This window comes from Heteronotia binoei, chromosome 12 (genome assembly GCF_032191835.1).
Source record: "Heteronotia binoei isolate CCM8104 ecotype False Entrance Well chromosome 12, APGP_CSIRO_Hbin_v1, whole genome shotgun sequence".
NCBI lineage: Eukaryota > Metazoa > Chordata > Lepidosauria > Squamata > Gekkonidae > Heteronotia > Heteronotia binoei.
Window position 1 is genome coordinate 73,842,455 of NC_083234.1, and position 4,763 is coordinate 73,847,217.

At 47.6% G+C, this 4,763-nt stretch overlaps 1 non-coding gene across 1 annotated transcript; it reads left to right on the forward strand.

Annotated features, from left to right (window-relative positions):
• The first annotated feature begins 400 nt into the window (after positions 1-400).
• Positions 401-495, forward strand: TRNAR-UCU (transfer RNA arginine (anticodon UCU)). Its single transcript has 2 exons — positions 401-437; positions 460-495. It is a non-coding gene; the product is annotated as a tRNA-Arg (tRNA).
• Positions 496-4,763: the final 4,268 nt, after the last annotated feature.

The following is a 4,763-nucleotide window of genomic DNA, read 5'->3' on the forward strand; positions in this document are numbered from 1 at the left end:
CCCCCCGCCACCCCTTGGCCACGTTTCTGTCCCGTTGCAATATCCCCAAGAGAAGATCTGCATGAATTGCAGCTTTTGGGCAGGTTTTATTCTTTTTGAATGTTGCTTAAATGTGTGTGTGTGTGTGTGTTTTAAATCCTCAGGCTGCAACTGAACCCAACCTGAATTGCAAAAAAAATAAATAAAAAAAAAGTAGTTGCAGGGCAATTTGGGGAGCTGTGATGGGAGCTCTCTGTGCGGGGCTTCCTCTCCGGGCGAGGGACTCTCTGCTCGGCTTTGCAAGCTCGCCTGCAGCCGGAGATCGGATTGCTAAGGAGATCAACAGCTTGCGAGCTAAGCCGGGGCTGGCAGAGGGAAGTCAAAGGAGAGAACACCAAAGATGATCGCTGTTTATCCGGGAGGCTCTGTGGCGCAATGGATAGCGCATTGGACTTCTAGAGAGTCTGACTGGGTGAAGTCATTCAAAGGTTGTGGGTTCGAGTCCCACCAGAGTCGCGTTTTGATGCATTCGTCTGTGATATTAAAAAGCAGACGGGGCGCGTCAGGGTGTTCAAAACAACAAAGGCAACTATGTTCCTTACGCCCGGGCTACTTAAAGTTTCCAAAAATGTTTTTAGAACTTCCCCATCCCATTTAATATATTCTCACTCACAATACCTTGACTTTTAGTATCTGAAGAAGTGGGTGTGTGCACAAAAGTGTATACCAGGAATAAAAGTTTGTTGGTCTTGGACTCAGATTTTGTTCAGACCCACACAACTACCCACCAGAACTGCTCTTTGGTAAATAGGCTAAATTAGAACATGACCTTTGTTATTGACAAATCGGTTCCAAAGGAACAAATTAATTGTTCCTTATGCTTCCACTAATTTGATTTCCTACACACTCTGCTCGTAGACAGTAAACAACAGAATAGGGGTGGAGGAAAGGAAAACGTGACTGATGGTAATAATAATAAGACCTTATATTTATACCCCACCCTTCTCTCTGAATCAGAGTCTCAGGAGGCTCACAATCTCCTTTATCTCCTTCCCCCACGACAGACACCCTGTGGGGTGGGTGGGGCTGAGAGGGCTCTCACAGCAGCTGCCCTTTCAAGGACAACTCCTGCGAGAGCTATGGCTGACCCAAGGCCATTCCAGCAGCTGCAAGTGGAGGAGTGGGGAATCAAACCCAGTTCTCCCAGATAAGAGTCCGCACACTTCACTGCTACACCAAAGTGGTGTAGAACACAAAGCTGTATGTAAGGCTTACTCAAAGCTAACCCCCACACTGCTTTTTTAATCCTGTGTTCCAGCTAAAGTGGCTAGCTCTTGGTTGGGGAAAAATCCAGAGATTTGGGGGTGGGGGTGGGGGTGGAGCTTGGAGCGGGACTTCAGTGGGGGCAAAATGCCCCCCCCCCCGAGTCTACCTTCCAAAGCAGCCATTTTCTCCAGGGGAACTGATCTCTGTCTCCTATAGTTCAGTTGTACTCCCAGATCTCCAGCCACCACCTGGAGGTTGGCAACTAAGCAGCTGTGTAAAGATTGGGCACAGAATCTCCCCCTGGTCTGTATTCAGACCCTGTGTATATATTTAGAGCACTTAAAAAAAATAGGCTCAGCAGCTTACAAATGTAAGACGCTAAAATTAATGACAGTGGAGTAAAAGAAACTGAAACTTGAAAGACAAAATAAGAGCTGTACAACAGCATTAAAATAACACCGCTTTTGGAATTATTCATTTATTATTGATTTATCCCATGGCAGAGTTACACACAGGCAGTGGATAATATAAAATGAAGTTGATACAACAGGCAATGCTCCCTCTAAGTTGTGGAGTCTTGTGAGCAAAAATTCTATTTTGTGAGCAGCTGCATGAGTTAGCTTGCTCTGGGGCCATTTTTCCTGAGCTAAGACAAAAATCTGTGAGCCAGAGGCTAAAAACCTGTGAGCTAGCTCACACTAACTCAGCTTAGAGGGAACACTGACAACAGGTATGCAGACTGATTGGGCAATCCCCCTAAATAATAATATCAGCTGGAGAGAGTTCAAAGGGCTCCCTCACTTCTCCCAGGAAAGCACGACGCTCACATTCTTGTGACGGATGGAAAATAGTTTGGCGGGCTGCACCACAATCGCATTCGGGTCCTGGTGTTTTGCCCCATTTAAACAACAGGTCTGCACAACTGCCCAAGCCTGTCTGTATTTTATTGAGCAAGCCATCTTCCATACTTTATGTGGCAAGTCAAACCCTGCAGGCCGCTTGTTGGTGTTTATAGGTTTATGGATAGTGGGTGGAACTGGAACCATTTTCGCAACCGCTCATTCCCGAGATTGAAGCTTTGTGATTGCAGGACTTGTGCAGATCTTATTACTGGGTGTTAGGATCATAGTCTGGATAGGCCCATGACAGCCATGTATTTGTGGATAAGCAACTTTTAAAAAACAAATCTATATCTAATTCTCAAAGTCCCCTCTGTGTGTAGATACATATTTCCGCTAAAAGAGGGCACATTCTCCCCCAACAGGTTTTTCTACAGACTAGGGTTGCCAGATCCGATCCAAAAAATACCTGGGGACTTGGGGGATGGAGCCAGGAGACTTTGGAAGTGGGGCCAGGAGGAAGGGTGGGACAAGCACTGTAGAACAGCAAAGGGAGTTCTGGCCATTGCATTTAAAGGGACTGCACACCTTTTAAATGCCTTTCCTCCATTTGGAAATAACGAAGGATAGGGACACTTCTTTGGGGGCTCATAGAATTGGAAACCCCCCCCCCCCCGGGTCCAATTTTTTTGAAACTTGGTGGGGGTGTTTTGACGACAGGGACTGGATGCTATGCTGCAGATTTGGTGCCTCTATCTCAAAAAACAACTCCCCCCCCCCACCGAGCCCCAGATACCAACAGATTGATTCTCCATTATAACCATGGGGACCAGTCTCCATAGGGTATAATGGAGCACCCAGCAGACATTTCCCTCCCCCCATACTTTCTGATAACTCTGAAGCAGGAGGAGGGTTTCCAAACTGGGGATCCCCTGCCCCCAGCTGGGGATTGGCAACCCTGCTACAGACTCAGGGGACTCTGTGAGCCTGCAGAAAAATCCAAAAAGTTTTTTTTCAAATACACTGGAGATTTAAATTCGGCCCCAAATTAGAAGTGTTGTCTGCACAAGCCCAACTGCGCATCTTGATTGTAAAACCTCAGCCCTTACGAGTTCTAGACAGGGATACCAGTTGGGAAGCGACCCGGTTTGATGTTTCTGATTTCCTCGGAGCACGAGTGGACTCGCACCTCGTTTTTTCAACAGACTCCAGGTTTTTCTGCTGGAATGCCTGAAATCCAGATTTCCGGTTGTGTCAGACAATTTCCGTCTATGCGCAGCATCGATCTTACGAAGTCGTTCATCTGGGACTTTGCTGCCAAGGAAATGTTGGTGCAGCCTCTCACTGATCCCTCCAGCCTGGAATATATTCTTCCTGATACCATCAAGGAAGGTACCTTTTGGCAGTAGATTTAGTTATTTCTTAGACTCAATTTTAAACTGCCCTCCCCTGCCAAGGCAAGGCCCAGGGCAGCGTACGACATAATGAAAAAAATACAATCCAGCTAGGGCTTTTGCCAAGCAAAACGTCTGATTGGCTGTACAGATTGTTGCAAATGTTCCTTTGGCAGCAGCTGCTGCACCACACAAGGACCCACACTGTGTTACTAAAATTAAGTTGTGGCAATCCTTCTGTGATTGGATCCACCTGCGACATTTTGTTCCAGCACCCACAAGGGCTTTTTTTTTTGTAGCAGGAACTCCATTGCATATTAGGCCACTAGGGTTGCCAAGTCCTGTTCAAGAAATCTGGGGACTTTGGGGGTGGAGCCAGGAGACATTGGGGGTGGAGCCGAGAGCAAGAGCGAGACAAGCATAATTGAACTTCAAAGGGAGTTCTGGCCATCACATTTATAGGGACTGCACACGTTTTAAATGCCTTCCCTCCCTTGGAAATAATGAAGGAAATAATGAAGACAATTAAAGATTTAAATATTGGAAATATGAAGGATAGGGGCACCTTCTTTGGGGGCTCATAGAACTGGATCCCCTGATCCAATCCTTTTGAAACTTGGCAGGCGTTTTGAGGAGAGGCATGGGATGGTATGCTGCAAATTTGGTGCCTTTACATAAAAAAACAGCCTCCCTCAGAGCCCCAGATACCCGCAGATCAATTCTCCGTTATACCTTATGGGAATTAGGGTTGCCAAGTCCCCTGCAGCCTCTGGCAGGGGACTTCCTTTGTGCGTGCAAAGCACACATGGCGCGATGACATTACTCGCAAGTGACATCATTGCACTGGTGACGTTGCCCACCAGCCGCTCTAGGCATTTCTGGGAATGGTGTTCCCAGATGCTCTAGCAATCCAGATGCTCTATGGTTTTCCCAGATGCTCTAGCAATCTGGGAATTTCTCTCCCAAATTGCTAGAGTGTCCGGGAAAAACATAGAGTTTTCCCAGAAACGCCTAGAGTGGCCGGCGTGTGACATTGCTGGCGTGATGCATTGCTGGGTGATGTCATCGCACTGGCAATGTCAGGGGAGGTTCTCCCTGCCAACCCAATGTGGGCCAGTGGGTTGGGAACATCCAGGGCTGGAGAACCCCCGCCAGGCCCAGCGGATTGGCAGCCCTAATGGGAATTGGTCTCCATAGGCAATAATGGAGTGCCCAGCAGACATTTCCCTCCTCGCCCTTTCTGATGACCCTGAAGCGCGGGGAGGATCTCCAGACCGAGGGATCC